We start from the raw sequence: 20588 nt of genomic DNA, 5'->3' as shown, positions 1-20588 counted from the left end.
TCTAATGCACATCTATAAGCCAATTCCCAAAAGCAACCTCTAAGCAGCATTTTCTAGCCATCACCTTCTAGCCATACTTTCCTATGATCTCACACTCTGTCATTACTCTAGTCCTGTCTTATGGTCACAGTGAAAATCTCATCTCTATCCTTCTATAAATTGCCCCTCAGGGACAGCAGAAACAAACCATGTGCTCAGGGAGAGACGGGTCTGATAGTAAAGAAGGGAGAAGGGGCTACTAGTGGGAAAAATTGGGGGGAAGCAGAGAGCAAAGGGCTACCTAGCCCTCCTCCCCCCAAGATTTATTTTCCCTCCTGTAGCAGTGGGAAGGGGAGAAATTCAAGGCAAACCTCCAATAATTAGATTCTATACTTGGAAAATTATAACTAATTTATACATTTTCCAAATATAGAGGGCAATTATTGGGGAGTCATTTTATAATCAGTGCTGTCTTCTATTAGAGTAAATATGGTAGGTGGCTCCTCCTGTCCTTTTAGGAACCACTGGCATTCAAGATGGGAATTTCAGTAACTAGGCTTCCCTTTTCCACCCCAAAGTGTTCCCCCCAAATTAATGAAGTGTTTGAGCATTATGCACAGTGCAGCAAAAGCTGGGGAACAATCCCAGGTCCCCAGCATAGGAAGAGCCATAGCAATGAGATTATAAGGCTCCCCACCCACCCCATATGGAGTCTCTTAGGGATAAGGGATACCTCTAGGGAAAGTCACTACACACTCTTCATCAATAATGTTTTCCACAAGCTATGTTATCACTAGGGATCTAAATAAAGCGTGTGGAGGAAAAGTAAAAATCGTAGGTCACTCCTGGCACCTGGCACCATTTCTGCAGTCTTTCCATGGTAAGCACCTGCTGCCGCTAATTGGCTGAGGGGCCCAGGTGGCCCTACCCCTTGCCGATGATTGGAGGAGAGGGGTGGGGCTGCATAAAAGGCAATCTTGGCCAATCAGCAGTGAAGGGAGGATGGGGCAGCTGCCATCTTGGCTGCCCCGCTTTGTGCCAGCAGCTACCACCCTCTCCACAGCAGGCTGCAAGACCAGCCCATAGCAGCCACTGACTCCCTTTGGGGATCCAGCATTTTATTTTTAGTACGTTTATTTTTCCTGGTGATTCTGTGCAAAATTGCAGGGAACACCAGCTTTCACAGTGATTGTGGAAATGATCTTTTTTCAGTTTCTACAAAAATCATGAAATCAAGAATTGTGTAGATCGCGACTTATCACCACATCAAAGTTATCTTTTCCCACACACATAATTTCAGAGTTACTTCACAGGTACATCCATAAATTGGATGAATAAATTCTGTAAGAATTGGTATGCAAATACCTGCACAGAAGTTGTTATGCATTGATGATTATTCAGATAACTATGAAACTGGTAAGCACCCTCTGCTACAGCAACAGGGAGATGTGTTTTGTATTGCATACTGAAAGATATAGAAAATTAACTGTTGATATATTGAGACAACCTGAATAACTAAATCTGCAGCCCCCTAAAGAATTCTCTTCCTCATTCAGACTGAGATTCATAGAATCATAGTATATAGATTCTATATACTCCTCCTTTTATGATCTCCCACAAACCAAGAAATGGGCAGCTGGAATAAATTACTAAACATCGTTAAAAGATAGCTAAATCCATCCATTAGTTTTTTTATTATACACACAGGAATGTTCCTGCATTGCCAAAGAAAGATGCAATAATTTCAATATTATCAATCTGAAAGAAACCATCTTTTAGCTATTCATATTACAAGTTACTGTGGTTTCCAGATAAAGCAAACAAATAAAGATGCAACTATTGCCCCCTCTACATGTTACAGGTATCATGCAATTAACTGGATAATATCGCAATAACTTAAAGACCAGATACACAGGCAAAGCAGCTATTATGCCATAAAAAGCTCCAACCAGCTATAAAGTTAGACATTGAAAATGTGTACTAACTTTATAGCTAGTTGCTATTAAGCTTTAATTTGAATTTGCACATGTACTAGATTCTCCCCTATGGCTGAGAGCCCCTGCAATGGAGACTGTCAGCCCCAGCAGCTGCTGACTTTGGGTCCAGCAGCATGGGGACCCAGAGTCCCACAGCCGTCCATGTTGAGTGCCAGGACCCAGCTGGGTCCTGGCACCTGGGAGGTGCAGCTGCCCCAGGGTGGTGTGAAACTCCCAGGGCTAAGGGATTGCAGCTGCTGTGATCCCCCAGGCCCAGGGATTTCAAACCCCCCCAAGGCTTGGGGATCATGGCAGCCACAATCCCCCATACCTGTGGGTGCATGGGGTGCTTCAACGACAGAGCCCCTCAACTGAGGGGGCTCCCAGAAACAGGAGCTTGCTTCTTGCCAGTACTGGTGTGGCACGGCAGGAGGTGCAACTGTGTGGATTGTACATTAGAGCTCATCACACCTACCTTTGCATGTAGAGGGGGCCTATAACTTAGGACACAGGCAATATAGCAATCAACTGATTGCCACTGCCCCACACCCTGATGGCAGTACTCATTCACGGTGACATCCAGTGAAGATAAAGGAATTTCCCCAAGTGAAATAAACTCAGGGTTCAGCCCATAAGTGTGCCTTTTAGATTTCACAGGTGTAGAACTAGTAGAAAGATACTTTTATCTACTAAAAGACTCAGTTAAAGTTGGGTTGGATGATTGCTTGTAGAAGAGAGCAGAGAAAATTTGATATTAATAGAAAAAGTGAATTGAAAATGGCCATTCACCTGACAACTTGAAGAAACATTACTGTGTACTTACTTTCTTAGCACCCATTACTTTCCCCCACCCTGTGGTTAGCTCTGTGTGAGGAATGTAGACTTTTTAAAATGAGGGAGAGCGGGGAAGGAGGGAGAGCAGGGAAAGAATTTGGAAACCATTAAGACATGCAGGAAGTCAGATGTTAGCATTCCAGAATTAATCTAGCACTGTATCAGGTGCTAACAGAACCAGTAGAATTTAGAATTCTGATTCTGGCCACTTTAATTAACACTATCATTTACATTTTTTTCTGAAGCAAAGTTTTAACATTCCTACGACAAAATCCAAGAGATGGCTGAAGTGGAATTTACGCATTTAAGCCCAAAATAAATGACCCACAAAAACTCAACATTATCACAGAGATGCCTGACAGGTGAAAACTTATCAGGCACCTGAGCATGAACTGTAGAATAAATTTAGGATAACTGCTATATTGGCCAACATGAACATCTTGGTGCATCTCTCATGCATAAGCCTTTTTGGATCTCACAAACTACATGTCTCTTCATTAAAGTCCCCTGAGAAACTCAATCCAATAGGCTTGTTGGAAAAGCATTTCCTCCAGAGAGAGTACAGAGTTCAGCCCAAAGCACAGCAGCCACGGCCCTACTTTAATTCAAAACCATAGGAGGAGGAAAAACAGGAAAAGAAGAAGCGATGCTTACCAATGTAGTAGCTTAGTGGTTAGTGCACTCACTGAAGAAGGGGGAAGTCTGATTCCTCTACCTTCCCCAGTTTGAAGACTACCCCAGCTGTAAAGCTAGAGACTTTTCTTGGTACAGGTATTCTTTAGTACTACTTTTGAAGCAGAGCTACTGGGTATCAGAGAATGCAAGAACCGTTTCTTTTTCATGGCACAAGAGGCACTACACAACTCTGTACTCCAGAGAACAGGGCATTTTCCTTGGAATAGGGTGTTGGGTTCCAACACTTTCTCTAGGGTCTGCTTATGTAATTTCTATTTAATATATTTTATCTATTGTTTATTTAAAGTGCTGGAAATAAGAACTGGAACCGAGATTCACTTCCTCTTCAAGGTCCTAGAATGCAAGTCTTATAACTCCCTAAATATTGCTCTGACCGCTAAACTATTACACAGAGGCAAGTATCACCACCACTTTGTACGATTCAACCCAACCTATTGGCTCTTTCTCTCTTCAAGCAGAATCTGGTGCATTTGTGGTGTTAGTTCCTCATAGGCCCAATAGTTAAAACCAAATCTCTTCAAACTCAAGTACCTCTTAAAGATCAACATCTTATTCATATAAGAAACAAAAACAGGAAAACCATGCAGTATTTATGGCTATGCACATAGTATAATCTGGTTGCATGCTTTTTAAGAGATTTCAAAAACATCCAAAGTTTCTTGCAGGTTAAAGGTTTAACGATTACTAATTTTTATTTACCAAACATTTAGATGATGTATTACAGAACTATAATTTTGGAAGAAATGTTTTAAGTTAAAACGAATAAAGATGCTGGTTCTAAAAAACTGCTAGTAGATGCATACTTCATTATAGATATACAACAATGCAGCTACAGAAAGCTTCCATAAGATGCCAGGCAAAAAGACTGAAACTGTTTACTTTAGATACGTGTATAAAAACAGGAGGAAAAAATATATACTTAAAAAAAAAATCAAGCATATCTAGTCACCTTCTCAATAAAAAGTTCAATGGGATATATCATTAAACTGAAAAATGTACATATAAACTAATAAAAGAAATAAATTTCTACATAGCACACTATTAACCAGCTCTTTGCCACAAGATAAGATCACCTGAACACAGCTCACTATAACTGGGAAAAAGACAAATAGATAGAGCATCCAGACTTACAAAAACAAGAATTAAAAAAACAAGTCATTTAGGAATCAGACGTCCTCATGCCTCATGGACAGAGATTTCCATAATTATACACTGGCCAAATATCTTAGAACTTCACATGAAGAAAAAAAGTACTAATCACTGTCAAGTACAGGATGCTGGTATTAACAGTCTACTAGATTCAATCTTTTACAGTATATTACTGATATCCTGTAGGGTAATCTTCTCAATTTTTGACCTTTCTGGAGAGCCTACAACCATTAAAGCATCTGTATCAGTGATTCTTAATCAGGGTACCAGGCCACCCTGGGGTGCTGTGAAATTATTTGACAGGTGCTGCCAGTTGCAAGGAGATAAGCAGAGACTCATCCCCCATTCCCACTGCCCAGTCCCATTAAAAGGAAGTAAGTACTGTAATATATAAATGAACGTATGAAATTGGGTGCCACTCAAGTAGCAAGTTACGGAAAGGTGCCTTGTGTCCAGAGATGGGTTGAGAACCACTGTTCAAAGGTTGAGAACTGCTGATCTATATTTTCAGACCATGTAGATTCTTTTATTTATATCACCAGACAGCTTAGTAGGTTCCAAATAGAATCATAGAAAATTAGGGTTGGAAAGGACCTTTGGAGGTCATCTAATCCAACCTCCTGCTCAAACACGATCACACCCAACTAGATCATCCCAGCAAAAGCTTTGTCTATCTGGGTCTTGAAAACGTCCAAGGATGGTGATCACACCACCTCTCTGGGTAACCTGCTCCAGTGCTTTGCTACCCCCAAGTGAGAAAATTCTTCTTAATATTTAACCCTAAACTTCTCTTGCTGCAACTTAAGACCATTGCTCCTTGTTCTGTCATCTTGCTAACACTGAAAACAGTCCAGCTTCATCCTCTTTTGAACCCCCCCTTCAGGTAGTCGAAGGCTGCTATCAAATCCCCTCTAAGTCTTCTCTTCTTCAAACTAAATAAGCCCAGTTCTCTCAGCCTTTCCTCATAAGACATGTGCCTCAACCCCTTCACCGTTTTCACTGCCCTCTGCTGGACTCTCTCCAATTTGTCCACATCCTTTCTGTAGTCGAGGCCCAAAATAAGGACTATATGACTATATAGGACTATATGAGCCACAAATGTAAACTATCCTTATGTTTTATGCATTAATTTTATATTGTATTTTGTAAAAAGTTAAAAATGTTGCCCTCAAAGGACTGATATACAGAGGGGAAGGTAATGTTTAAAGAACACACTTTGTTTACTTTCTGTGCTTGGCAGTACTTGGTATTTAGACTGTTTCAGCACTTCCATCTCCTGTTTGTATGGGTCTTTCACAAACCAGGATGCAGAGGACACTTAAAATACAGGAAAACAGGATTATATAACCACAAAGACTGGCAGGAAAACTCCAGGACAGGTGCAACACCTGAAAATAATGGGGCCTGTGAGTTGTTTTCATGTTCTCTGATATTCTAATGTTTTTGGGATGTCAGTTTTATAAACAAGTCTACTTACAGTCACACTGGAATACACAGGGAACTGCACACCTGAGGCACTGTGCTCCATCAGACTCAAGCTGAGGCAGAAATAACAAAGAGAGGAATGGAAGCTTAAAAGCTGCCTTTTGTGGCCCCATTCAGATAAAAGAGACCCAAGAGCTATGGAAGAGAAGCCCTTGGAAATGAATTTAAAGCAAGAATCCCTATGCAAGAAGTACTCCGTCTTTATTTTTTTTGGATGGCATCTCTCTTTACTACAAGGTTAAAAGAGCTACAGGTCAGTGTTTTGTTGAATCAATCAGAACATCTCAACATATGCAAGGATAACAAAGACCACTATCCTAGCCAGAGCTAAAATAAAAAAGTTTTATACACTAATTTGCTCATTAGTTTTGTGGGTTTAATGAGTTTACTTTACACCCTTAAAGGGAAATAAATGAATAAAAACACATCAGGAAGCAAGATGTATTTGGTGATATCTTTTATTGGACCAACTATAGTTTGAAGCGGTATTAGGCTAGTTTTGGGACACAAAGTGTTGTATCTCATGCCTGGGAAAGAAGCAGATGCTGCCCAAGGTAAAACAATAACATCCGTTTAATTCCATTATGTAAATGAAAAAGGTAATTTAAAAAGGGTAAGGCAATAGTAAATGTGTTCAGCATGGAAGTAATCAGAAGTTGCTCTAGACTGCATAAAAGAGCAGTTGCCCACCTAATTATGTAAAAGAATTACCATATTTACTAGAGTCTAAGTCAACCCTGAATTTAAGACAACCCCCAATCATTAGATTTTATATACAATACATTAAAAAAAAATCCAAAGTGTATAATTTTTTAAAAATAATTTTCCAGGTATAGAATCTAATTATTGGAGGGCTGTCTTGAATTCATCCCCTTCCCACTGAGCTCTTTTCCCTCCTGGGGCACAGCACATGGAAGCTCAGCCCTTGTGGGGCCATACAGTAGTGCTGGTGCTGCTGGATGGCTGTGCAGGCAAAGCATCAGCGTTGGTGTTGCTTACTAGCCAGGCAGAGGACAGAATTTCCATATGCTCTATGCCTACGAGGGAACTAAGCCTGGCTGGAGCTGAGCTATGCCTGACACTAAAGGGTGGGAGGGAGAAGAGGGCAGAGGGCAAGTGGAGGATGGGACAGGAGGCTGCTGTGAGTCTGACTCTGGCCCCAGCCCTGGCTCAGGGCCAGAATCAGAGCCGCAGCAGCCACCTGCCTTTTCCTCTCCTTTGTATGTGAATCTAAGATAAGGGGTCCCATCCCTCCCTCCCCACCCCCCCCATGTTGACAGGGGCAGGGGGTGGGGAAACTCATTTTAGATTCAAATATGTAAAAAACCATTCAAAAGGGAAAAGGGTCATTGTTACCTGTGCAGTACAGAGGTTAGCAGAGGGAGCAGGTAAATTGTAATAAGCCTCACAACCTTTGTCTGTGGTCCAGGGTTTTTAGTGGCCAGGGATGTTATCATTTTTCCCCCAGATCCATCTTCTGAAGGGACTGTGTAGGTTTCCTCTGAATACGTGAGTTGCGAGATCAGAGATGGAGTGCTTGTTCTCTGAAAAATGGTCTCCTACTGACAATGGGGTGTTTCTGGCCCTGATCTTTATTCTGTGAAAGTTAATTCTGCAGCATCAGGGTTTTTTTAGTTGCATCAACATACTTTCCATGAGGAGGGCACTTGGTGCACTGGGTACAATATATTACATTTCATGGAAGATTTATATAGGATTCACGGGATGGATTTATATAGGATCCATTTATATAGGATTTATATAGGATTCTTTTTGGGATGTGTTGATTGGAGGGAGATGCTGGCAGGTTTTACATCTGCTATTAAGATCTTGTTTTGTTTGGTGTTTGTGAACCAGCGGGAAGTTTGCTTCTAATGAGGAGCTCAGCAAGGTTGGGAAGTTGGTCAGAAACAGGGGCAGGGGGTGCATGAGAATACTTCTGAGAATATAAGCTTAACTATAAGTTGTCATTTTTAATATTCCAAGATCCAGCATGGGGTTATATCAGTGGGTTTTTTTGTTGTGTGTGTGGGAGGGGGGTGTTTTTTGCAGTCTGTTTCTCCACTAAAGTGTCCTTGCTGGGTAAAGACATTTTTAGGTTCCTGATATGGGTATTTAAGTATTCCCCTTAGAGGAGATAGTGGCATGTGTTTGATACTATTACTAGTTTTGTGGAGGTAACTATGGTGATCTGTGGTTTGTTTTTTTTTGGTAAGGTACCATTCTAGATGTGGATCATGGGTTCTAGAAAGTTGATTTTAATATAAAAGTATTCCAGGGAGAATACTTCCAGGCAGAAGTGTGGTAGTTGCTGAAGCTGTGGAAATCAGCAACTAAATCCAGGTATTCTGTCCAGATGATGAGAACGCCTTCTACCCATCACAAGTATAATGGAAGTTTGGTGGTGCAGTTTTCTAAAGACTCTTCTTCAAGGTCACTTATGAAGAGACTGGTATACCTTTGTGCCCACAGCTGTGCCCCTGATTTGAAGGAAATACCACTTGTTTAAAGTGAATTGTTGTGGGTGAGGAAAAAATGAATAAGTTGTATAATGTTGTAGCTGTAAGCTATTATTGTCTGTGGTCCTGCAAGTATGTCATGCGAACAGTAATATCTTCGTAGTGCGGGATGCTAGCATATAGGCTAGTAATATCCACGGTTGCAACTACTTTTACAGGGAGGCAGTTAAATGTTCCAGATTTTGGTGAGAAAAGTCTGCTGTGTCCTGATGAGAACTTGCTATTTCAGTGACAAGCAGTTTGAAGATGGTTTTAATGTTTCAGTGACTGCACCACAGTTGGATATGATGAGACTGCCAGGGTTTTGCTAATTGTGTATGTCTTTTTGTTTGTGTAACTTGTTCTTGTAAGTGCTCATTACTTGGTCTGTAGCTACTTCTTATACCTTCTCTTTGCATATCCTCTAGACCATCCCAATGTATTTCCACTACATGAAAAGTAGGACAATCAATTTACGAAGCATTTGTATGGAAATCTGGTGTACCTCACTATATATTTTTTAATGGACACTCACTGAAAGGAAGCATAGAGCAAAGGAATGAGGATTCAAAGACTACGCTATTTTGGTATAACAAAATTCACAATCCATCAGATGTAGAGAAAATACCATATAAATTAATTACATAACTAGGTGGCCTACATATCGACACACACATTGGCAATTCTACAGTGGCTGCTAAGTTTTAAAAGGGACTGTAATGGGGAGCCCTAGCCCTGTAACTAGGAAGCAGAGTGGCTCCTTTAAGACTAGAGTCTTCAGCGTGCAGCCTACCAGCAGAGCAGGGGTTAAAGACCAAGCCCTGCAGGCCAGTTAGCTGACTGGGTCTGTCCAGTGACTGTGAGAGGGCTCAGGCCAGAACTATGTAAGCCCTGGTCTGAGCTAGTCAGAGGGGCCCAGGCTGGGACAGAGGGTGTACTCCTGAAGGCTCCAAGCAAAGCTGCAGCAGCCCTACAAGTGAGAACAACAGGCAGCCGGACTCAGAAGGCGCAGTTCAGATTGATTAAAGCTACTGCCACTGAATTGGGCCCAATTCAGACAGTGGGTCTAAGCTGGACAGCTTAGATTCATAAAAAGGAGTGGAAGCTGTGTTGGCTGAGACCCGAACAGAGTGAACAAGAGAGGCAGATAACACCTGCAAGGCACGGGGCATGGTAAGGGAAGGTTAGAATCATGCAATTAACCCTTAAGGCAGGAGCTCTTCACCTCCAGAGGTTGAAGAGCAAAGACCAGATCTGGGAAGCCCTGGGGCAGAGTTCCTTTTGAGAACCCAAAGAAACACCACACATGGCAGACAAGTAAAGGGGAGTCTGTTCCCAGAAGCCAATTGAAATATGGAAAAGGGACTCTGGGGTGCCTCTAGGCATTCTCAAATGGCCTTGGGGATGGTACCCTATTAGAGGGACTGTAGAAGAGTAGGGAGAATGGGAGGAGGAAAATCTACACTTGCTTCCTTCCCCTTAGTATCTGGAAGTCAAGTGACCCCAACAGTAAAAGGGCAGGACACAGGAGCGGTGGAAACAGGGCAACTGCAGAGTCTGCTTGGAAGCAGCAAACAGAAGAAGCTCCTAAACAGGCCTGGGAGCATGGAGAGAATTAAACCCTTACCTGCCGAGCTCTCTAAGGCGGAGGGGAGAAGTATCTCAGCAGGGAAAGCCTGTGTTGCAGAGAGCCCTAGGAGAACAGAGAGACGGTTCAGCCTCCTTAAGGTTCCCACTGGGAAACAGAACCCTTGGAAAGGGAAAGCCCTATTTGGAAACACTAAGATGGGGCTGGAACAGCCCAGACTGTTTATAACCTCAGGGCAGGAGTCACTTGATGTTAACTCAGCCCAGGTGTCTCCCCTCAATACAGGACAGGCAAGCTACAGTTGGGGACCAGAAACCAGTGTTAATAGGCTGAGAGTGTAGGGTGGAGAGCCCAAGAGGGCATAAGCAGTAATGAGAGGGGAAACCCTGCACCAAAGAGCAACGAGGCCAGGGGTGAGGAATACCCCAGCCCATATTTTTGCATTTTTGTTTCTAATGGACTGCAAAGCCTTCCCAGGAGTCATCCAGGAAGGTATTGAGAGCTGCTCCTAGCTGTGACACCTTAACAGCAGGAGTCTGTACTTAAGCCTGGATTGTGGTGGGGGTACTGGGGTTGGAGGAGTCCCCTGTAAGGCCTGTGAGGCTCTGTTGCAGGCGATAAATGATTATTTTGGAATATTGGACACAGCCCTGATGGCGGAGCCAGTTTTTCCTTCCTGGGGAGAGAATTCTCCAATTATTACCATCAAGTCATGGCAGGCGAGTGCCCCAAGGAGGTAGTGTACCCATTGAGGGGTGCATGATGCTGGTTGAGCCATATACAAAGAGACTTGTACAGGGACCAATTATCAAAGCATGAAGAATCTGTGTACCCAGATATGGAGATATGAGACATGCCAATGTCCTAAACTAGGGGTGCTCAACCTCCAGCCCACGGTCCAAATGCAGCCCATGCAGTCATCACATCTGGCTCACAGGGCTTCCCATAGGTTGGGAAGTTTGGCAGAAGGGGAGTGGTGATGGGGGAGTTAATACTGTAACCCTCCCCCTACCAAATTCCCAAACCCAAGCCCCATACGGCAGATCAGAGCTGGACTTTGCCCCCATCCCTCTGCAGGGCCTGGCAATGTTCTCTCCCTCCAATGGCTGGATCAGGACTGGGCTATGTCCCTTACCCCCAGGGGGCTGGGTCACACCCTCTTCGCCTGCAGCCAGGTTGGGGTCAGGCCACATCTCCTCGTCCTCCACTGAACTTTTCATGCCCAGATGGGACCACCATCCCTGCCCCAGGTGCAGACTGGGACCATTGGCCAGATCTGGTCTGCAGAAGAAGTGGGCACTGCCCTTCAGCTTGTCAGGCAAAATGTCTGAGCACCACTGTCCAAACTACAAAAGAACTATCGGGATGGAATCCTTATAACCCACAAAGCAGCAGCTGGAGCCTGCCAATAACACTGCTTCTCCCTCCCTTCCCCCCCCCAATCCTCCAACTTACTTTTGAACTTTTCTTAACTATTATTTACCTTTGCACCTAAAGCAATCAAGCAGACTGTTTAAAGTCTCAACTTACACATGTGAGAAAATGCTTTGCAGAAATTTTAAAAGGTTGTTTAATAAATATAAGGTTCTATTACCAGAATAACCTAGTAGAGCTTTTAGTCTTAACAGTTTTCAGCATAACACTTGGACTAGTTTACAGAGCAAAAGTGAGCTGGAGTCTTGAAGATTTCCTAACATAATTTTTAGCAAAATGATGGCTGTTTCATTTCAGATGTAAATAAAAAGCTTTAGGATACTCAGCTGGGGAGAAAAATAAATTAACGATGCTTGGAACCTGAGTATTGACTGGTTGATAATGCTTTTTCTACTATGAGAGGAGAGTAATCCTCATTTCTAGATTGTAAATATGGTAAGTGTAGACATTAATTACCATACAAATATCAGACACCTGACCGTACAGTGGACTTTGTTGATGTTCTAATCAGTATCACCTTTAAAACTACCAAATTTTGTGTGAATAAATTAGAAAATACACACAAATACAACTTATAATTTCATTTATATAAAATCTTAGTACAGTTTAATTTTCCTCTACAAAAAAGTAGTCAATCATATTTCTTTTTTCAGCTAGGTTAAATACATTTTTGGACATTAACCATCAAATCTGTTTCCCATCTTCAGAAAGACATTTCCTCCTTGGCAAATAACAAGTTTGCTGTATACTTGATATCAGATTCAAATGTCTCTCCACTTCCAGTTATTTTTTAGAGACTGAAATTAAGCAAGAAAACTAAAACTCGGCTTGTCTGATTTTATGGCTGGATCACTTTAAGCGTTTAATGAAAGGAAAAAGAATCTAAACTTCTTTGGTTAGACCGCTCTCAATAAAGGGATTATTTTATCATTTTTTTCAGAACCTATCAAGATATAGTCTATATTAAAAGTAAATATTCAGTGTACAGAAATGAACTAGATGTTGCTAGGTAATTTGATAGACTGGTACTTTATTTATCAATTTTCTCAAACAAAGCTATACATATGGATCATGATATTTAGGAATGTTGTAAAAACATTCTATCAATTATGTGCATTTTGATACCTTTTATTGATTTTTCTCTCAATAGGGTTTTAGGATAGACATCTATGTTCCCAGCTGGTTTTCAATGCAACTCCCAGAGGTCGTTTTTTAATACATTGTTAGCATGGTTAGACAAACAACGTTACTCAATGGGAATTTTTTTTAGAAGTTGGCAAGCTTGCACGCTGGTGTTTATGTAGCATATATGAAGTGGAACAAAAATGCAATAACTGTTCAGGGTACCACACTATCTTACATGTAGCTCTCTCCATGTGAAGAGAGAAATATTTTCCAAGAAATCTACCCCTACCTGATTCATTAAGGATGTCATAATCCATTGTTTCATTATGCACATCAGTCACAATGGAAAAAAGTGAGGTCATAAAAAAAAACACAGACTGGGATATTAGCAAATGATTCAGTAAGAGGACTGATGTTTAGAAAAAGAGGTATCTATTTGCACATACAGCAAAGGAAAGACACAGGCATGAAAAGATTCTTGCAAATTACACCTATTGCCTTTATACCACCAGTTGCATTTTTTAATTTTATCAGACCCTCAGATTCTGAGACTGTCTACAATGCAGAAGATGCAGTTACAACATTTGCAGTCACGGTACCCAAAATAGCTAGATTAAAGCAAGAAGTGATATCACTGGCAGCTAAAAGCCACAACAGAACAGGCTGCAGCTTGCCTGAGGTTCCAGGTTAGAGCTTGCTCAGGTATGTCTACCTGCAGTGCAATTACACCTCTAACTGCTATATGTGGATGGATCTCAGTTTCATGGTACTAGTCAGTTGAATTCGCTCTTAAAATTTAAGGAGCAGGAAATAATATTTGACCTTTTAATTTTCCAGCTCCTCAATTTTTCTACTTATTTTTGGGGTCTCCACAGGAGCAGAACTTTATGGCTGACAAGGAAGCATATCAGATCACGTGAGGAAGGAAGGCTTTTGAAGAACTCTCCAGGGCAGGAGCAAAGGAAAGCTTACAGAACCAAGCTGATGCTGTGCTCTTTTCTTCTTATCTTATCCAGAAGTGAACTTGTGGCTATTTGACCTGAGAGAACACCTCCTGCATCCTTCAGTTTCTAACTCTCCCTCCTTACTTTCTCTTTCTTATACCATTGCAGAGTTCAGGGAAGCCTTTCCACATCAAATGAACATGAGTGCAGTTGCTTTTGGCGTGGAAAGAGGTAAATGGTGGGGCTCCACAGGGGACTGGTGCTGTTTAACATATTCATAAATAATCTGTACAAGGGGATGAATAATAGCAAGGTGGCCAAATTTGCAGATGACAATATTATTCGAAGTGATAAAGGCCAAAGTGAACTGGGAACAACTACAGAAGATTCTGGCACTGTTAAGCAAATGGGCAACTAGATGGCAAATTAAATTCCACGTAGCTAAGTGTAAAGTGATACACATGACCAAAAATAACCCAAATTATACCTACACTATGATGGGCTCTATATTAGCTGGTACAACACAGAAAAGAAATCTGCTAAAACATAAGCTCAGTGCTCAGCAGCTGTCAAAAAGGCAAACCAAACGTTAGGAATTAAGAGAAGGGAACTGTAAGCAAAACAAAAAGGATCATCATACCCCCTTTAAATCCATGGTGCACCCATATCTTGAATACTATGCGCAGTTTTAGTCTCCATACCTCAAAAAGAATATAGAAGAATTATAGTAGGTACAGAGACGAGCAATAGGATGATTATGGCGTGGCTTTCATATTAAGAGAGATTAAAGAGATTAGGCCTATTCAGTTTAGAAATGAGATTTATGATGGAGGACATATTAAGGGTTTACAAAACACTAAATGGTGAAACGAAAGTGAATAGGGATTTATTATTTACTCTCTCTCACAATACAAGAACTAGGGGTCACAAAATGAACCCGGAAGGTAATAACTTTAAAACTAACAGGGAATACATGGTGTGTAATTAAAGTGTGGCACTCATTACTACCAGATGTTGTGGAAGCTGACAGTTTAGCCAGATTCAAAGAGGAACTGGACCAGTTCTTAGAGAAAAGGGGCATCAGTAGCTATTGAGCATGAGAGTTAAAGGCATAGCCTCCGAATCAGAACTCCCTAGACTCTAAATGCTGAAGGCTGCAACTGGGAGAGGAACAGTGGAAAAAAAATCCCTGGTCATACCCTGTTCATTCTCCCTTTCAGCATCCCCTCTCTGCCACTGCTCGACACAGGAAACTGGGAAATCTATGGTTTGACTCAGTAAGTAAATGGCAGTTCTTATGTTTTTAGGGTGGGGAAAAGGTTTCTACGTAACTCAAGTATAAAATAGTGAAAGATACAGTCACGCTAAAACAAAATAAGACAAAATTTAGGGACAACAAAGTCAAGAAAAACAAAATAAACGCAGTCAGATTGGGTACAAGCAGACAGATAAAACATGGTGGTAAAAAACTGAGAGCAAATGAAAATGGTCACTTAGGTTAGTACTGTATTTCTGCTACTACTGTGTGGCACAAGCGGCATTTAAGTTTCTGGATATTATACATAGCCACGGAATGGCAACAATTTCTTTAACTTTCACTATTCAAGGTACAGGCATTAATTAAATAGTCTTACAATTAAGTGGATGTATTATGTTATATCACATCACTGTTCTTTAAGATACACATTATTACAGAGAGGTTAGGTGTTTTGTCAATATTCTGCATTATAAAAAAACAAAGCAATTGATGGAGGTTGTCCCAGTTTTGCACAAATACTGGCTTTTCCCACTGGATTTCCAGGAGCATAACTTGGGCAGGGTGCCTGGGGCACTAGCCCTGGACACTGACATGGGGTGGGGTAGAAAAGTAACAGCTGCACCATAACTACACAACTGCATAGCAGCAGCCAGAAGTTACTGCAGTCTCAGACACCCAGCAGCCTTGTTATGCCTCTGGGATTTTTATCAGGTCCTATTCTGTTGATTTGTTCCTACTCTGCATAAAACGTTACCAACTTTGAACAGTGACATCAAGAGATGCCTCACTTGAACACAGGATTACGGTGCACATTACTAGTCTATTTGTGGTTGCTTTTTCATAAAACCAGAACATAATGGTATACTACATTAGGATATCATTTCCAAAATTAATTTATTTTACCATTTCATGAGAGAGAATTTTTGTACCACGGTCAACTGACCAAAACCATGGGGAAAGGGAGCATTTCCTTTCCATTTGCTGTTCCGAATTTAAAAAAATGCCTAGTCCTGCTCCACAACCTTCACAATAGGGATAGTAGCAAAAAAGTAAGTGACCTCTAGTTGGAGCATGAAAGGCATCATTTTGGTGCATCTATGTTTTCCAAATACAATTGTTGTGTAAAAGGAACACAGAAACAAAGAAAATGTTTGGTGCCCTATAGGGGATGTGTATTGTCAGGCAATGTATTAAAAATATAAAATCATTAAAAACGTTTTCCATGGCTGTTTCACAACATACACGAAGAGTGACTGGTTTGGTAGCACGTACACTAACCAATTCTTGATAAAGAAGAAACTGAATCCTGTAATCTCGTTATCACCCTGTCAGTGAGTTAATGGTCATTACGATGAACGAATTCTTATTTTATCAAGGAAGTCAGGGCATCATTGGTGCTTTTCACAGGATAATAATGAGGTTTTACACTGCAATTAAATCAGCACAAATTTACAGTTCTACTATAGGCTCAGCTGCAATCTTTCACTCAAAAAACCCCACCATATTGAAAGTCCCATTAAGCACATTAATATGGGACTCAATTTTTTTGTTTTTAATATATTCAACTCCCCCCTTTCCCTGCCCATACTTTCCAAGAAGAGAGAACAGGAAACAATTGGGGAAAAAGCAAACAGGAAAAAAACCCTTCTGAAGCACAGTGTAACACTACTATCTCAAGCAGAGCAGACAGATCAACAAGAGTACCATGTGTTTTCACTCAAGATTACCAAAATTCTAGTCAAGGCTGCTTTACTTTATCAGAACTTCAAGTATTCCAACAAACATGTTCATGTTGGCAATTAAACCATAAACAGTTTCCAAACAAAATCTTCCACTGGACTTTATGTTCATTATCATGGAAGGGTAAAAAGAGTTTTGCAATACTTTGCTTCTAAACCTAAAAATAAAGTACATCTCTTAAATTTACAGAATCCTTTTGTTTCACAAAACAAGTACAGAAATCAATTTTCATTCAACTCTATTATGAACCAATGGCTGTATATAAAATCAGTTTAATTCTTTATAGAAGTGAGAGGGAATTAAAACATGCTTTTAATTGTGGTGCTTATCAAAGAATCAAGAATAAAACTAAATCTAAATGTGCATGTGCACACACGGATACAAACACACAGTTCAAACTGTACTGCTCAGGGTTAGGTCTGGATTCCAGAAAGCAATTTTATCAAAAGTTCAGTGGTCTTCAAGACACAAATTCTCCATTAACGTTCAATCAATCAGTGTATTATCTTGAAATACCCAACATAGAAGCTTCAATACTTCAACAAGCCTTGCATGACAATGAAAGGGAATCCATATGGGAAGGGACAGAATAAGGGAGGGATGCTATTAGCTTTGTAGAGCCAATGAGAGCTCATATTTGCCATGTTTTTATCCTTTTGTCCATTCCCAGGTTAGAAGACTTCAACAAATGGACATCATGAACATTTATTAAGTAAATACTGAAAATCTAGAAGATGCTGACAGCACTGGAAAAAGTGTAATCTATCCATAGAACAAGTAGCAAAAAGGGAAAAGTCATGCAAAACCCCCCCAACTCCCCCCCCACCAAAAAACCCCCCAACCACCCACCAAAAACAACTCACCACCTTACTCTACAGAGAATAACTCTGGCAGGATACCACAGTTAAATTTCCTGAGGTAAATCGATCCTTGGCCTCTGAAACAGGCAGCAGTAGCTGCCATCTATTCAAGTATTTATTTTCTAAACGTAGGCACACAGAGAGGATGGAGACTAATAACTCAACACACTGTGGGCTTCCAAACATCAATATACATGAACATCTGTGTCACATCTAGCCTAGGCCAAATGTAAACCTGTGATCAATAGAGAAAGGCTCGCGCCATCCCACTTTACAAACTCATATTTAATTGGAGTGAAATAAAGTGCTGCCAGCCAGGAAGACAAAACATTAGCATTCCATATGGTAATCTCTTACACTTAAAGGAAACACTTGAAGCCAAGATTTTAAAGTATGATTAATGATTTTTGGGTGTCCAACTTGTGATGCTTTGAAAAAAGTGCTGACCTCAGCCTCTGAAAATCAGGCCCCTTTAATGAGTCTCAGGTTGACTTGCCAAAAATATATAGGTACCCCTGCTTCCCCCCCAAAACACTAGTCCCTTGAAAAAAAATCCTGGCATGAGACCCTGAAAAAGCTGCACTGAGAAGTAATTTAAACCATAATACGAAGAGTATGAAAGTAAGTTCTGAATCAAAGACTTCCCTATTTTGTCACCAGTGGACACTGAAACAAGCATGGCCTTGCTCACTTTTAGGGACAGGGACTAGAAATAAATTAAAAAACCCAACAACATACTGATGCTGTTCAGCCACTGGCTCATTTTAGTCAAGTGGTGACCAACCTTTTTGGCAGACTTGTCACAAGATAAACTTTGCCTCCTCCTCAAATGCTGCTCTGATCCCTGCCCCCCGCCCACAGTGTACCAGATAGAGTTTGTGTCCTGAGGTGCTGGAAGGGAGGCAGGGAGGGCTTGAGCCTTCAGCTGTGCAGAGCAGAAGGAAGATGCTGCTGTGAGAGCTGTCACCTCCACGAGCCAGGTTAAATCACCCATAACTGCTCCAGTTTTGTAAGGATCCAAAGCCCTGAATTTGGCAGCAGCTGCAGGGCCAAGGAAGAGTGAACCTGGCTTTTGGCAGTGACACCTTTGGTAGCAGCATCCTTCTCCACTCAGCCCGAGGCGAACCCTCCTCCATTTCCACATCCCCTTTACTATGTACCTGAGTCTCATGGACCACACAGCAGCTGGGTTGGCCACTCCTGATTTAGACCTTTCCCAACTCCCTTTCGCAGAGATGATGACAACTGTAATCCAAGATCTAAGCAGCGGGGAGGAGGGGAGGAGCCCTCAAACAGCAGGAGTAACTTTTGGTTAAAATACAAATTGCAACAGAGACTTTTCTAAATAATTCACACTCTGAAACATAATTCAAGAGCATCAAGGTAGCCCAAAACAATACAAGAGATCACGTTCTCTCTGGCAGCCTTTTCCTAAAAACAGACCACCAGCCCATGCTCTGCCAAGTGTTTGATTTAAAATGTGGTTTATTTTCACTTGGAGAGGCTTGGGTTTCCTTGGGTAGTAGTTTCGATAAAAGCTACTGTCCAGAGTCTGTACAACCCGCTTGGGATTCAGCTAGTAGTGGAAGAGGGCAGATAGGGAGAAAGCTGAGGAGCTGCTTCCAACATGAAGCATTAACCACCACAGCTGCAGTCTGGAACCCTCCTGACCGCCTCCTGCAGGCTGGAACCCTGCTCTCCAAAATGGATGATGGTTTTTGATCCCTCTAATCCCATCAGTGTCCTTGTAGTAATAATAGCTGCTTATTACACAGGGTTCTAGACTGACAGCTGGTCAACAATGCACAATATATTATAATGAAACACTTCCAACCAGTAGGACTTTTAGTCTTATGCAAGCTCCTTTTTAGACACCTGATCTAATCCAAGACTAATAGTCCCTTCACAAATTAAAGTGCCCAGTTTCATAAAACTGCACTAGAACTTTACATTTTTTTTTTTACTGAATTAAATATGACCTTTGGGTGTTGAACTGAGCTCTATGGGAGGAAGAAATACTTTTGCTTAACCCATACCCTGCAGTGTTTCAAAGTATCTGAATCAGCTCTACCTCTACTTGAAGGAAAACTGACTCATCAGTTATCTCCCAGATATAACCTGAGAGTGCTCCAAGCAACTGGCCAGCAAGTGCACTGTGCTGACTAAAGGGGAAACTCTTGTGGCAATACTGCTTGCTATCTCCCTGGTAGGCTGTGCAGTCTCCAAGGAGAACAAGAAACTATAGTCTCTGGTGTTACCTGAGCCTAGTCTTTACCAGGCATTGTCCTAGTTTTTTACCCATTCTCAGGGAAGCCCAGGAGACAGAAAAGGAGAGAAGGTGTGGGAGGTGAAAAGGGGGGGGGGGGGGGGGGCAGGGAGGGGAGGAAGGTCAGTCAACCACTACAAAAAGTTCTTTGATTCTCTACTCAAAAGCGGCTTTAAAATTTGCATCTGTTGGCATACAATTCCTTAGGCATCAGACACCAACTGGGAACAGTCTGAGCCCAGTGCACTCCAGCTGGGCATAGACGATAGCTGCATGATTCCTGGGGTCTCTCCCATGCCACGGAACTCACAGGCCACTTGTAGGCCAGTGCGACTAGGGAAGTATTTGATTTGGATTCGGCCAATTCGGAGGACAGTGATTCAATTCTGAGATTTGGACCACTGTCCTGAATCAATTTGGCTTAATCCGCTTTGGAAGATTTGGCACCAATTCAGAGACATTTGGCAATTCGGATCAGTCGGGGAGAGGTAGGCACAGCTGGGCGGCTGCAGGTTCTCCTGAGACTCCTCTGGCTGTGCCTGGGCAGGGGGGACCTGTGGGAAAAGCCCCTATGGCTGCCCTGCCTGGCCCCATCCCCTGCCCAGCACTATAAGCGGGGGGAAGCCCTGCACTCACCAGCTACAGCAGTACTGATTGGGGCCTCTGAGCGTTCATGGCAGAAGCCCCCACTCAGCATGGGGCAGTGGGGGCAGCAAGGATTGCCCCCCCCCCCCCGGGCCCTCGCTGGCGCGCCCC

At 41.9% G+C, this 20588-nt stretch overlaps 1 protein-coding gene across 7 annotated transcripts in view; it reads right to left on the bottom strand.

Moving 5' to 3' along the window:
• Window positions 1-20588, bottom strand: part of PLXNB2 (plexin B2) — a 351969-nt gene that overhangs the window by 212379 nt on the left and 119002 nt on the right. Inside the window, exon 3 of one of the 7 annotated variants that reach the window (XM_025208550.1) lies at window positions 10245-10310. The exons of the other annotated variants lie outside the window; for them this stretch is intronic. The gene's annotated coding sequence lies outside the window, so the exon portion shown is untranslated. The remainder of the gene's footprint in view (window positions 1-10244; window positions 10311-20588) is intronic. 7 annotated transcript variants of the gene reach the window in all.

Source organism: Alligator sinensis, unplaced genomic scaffold (genome assembly GCF_000455745.1).
Source record: "Alligator sinensis unplaced genomic scaffold, ASM45574v1 scaffold660_1, whole genome shotgun sequence".
NCBI lineage: Eukaryota > Metazoa > Chordata > Crocodylia > Alligatoridae > Alligator > Alligator sinensis.
Note: the sequence above shows the minus strand (reverse complement) of the source record. Positions and strands in the feature narration are given on the sequence as shown.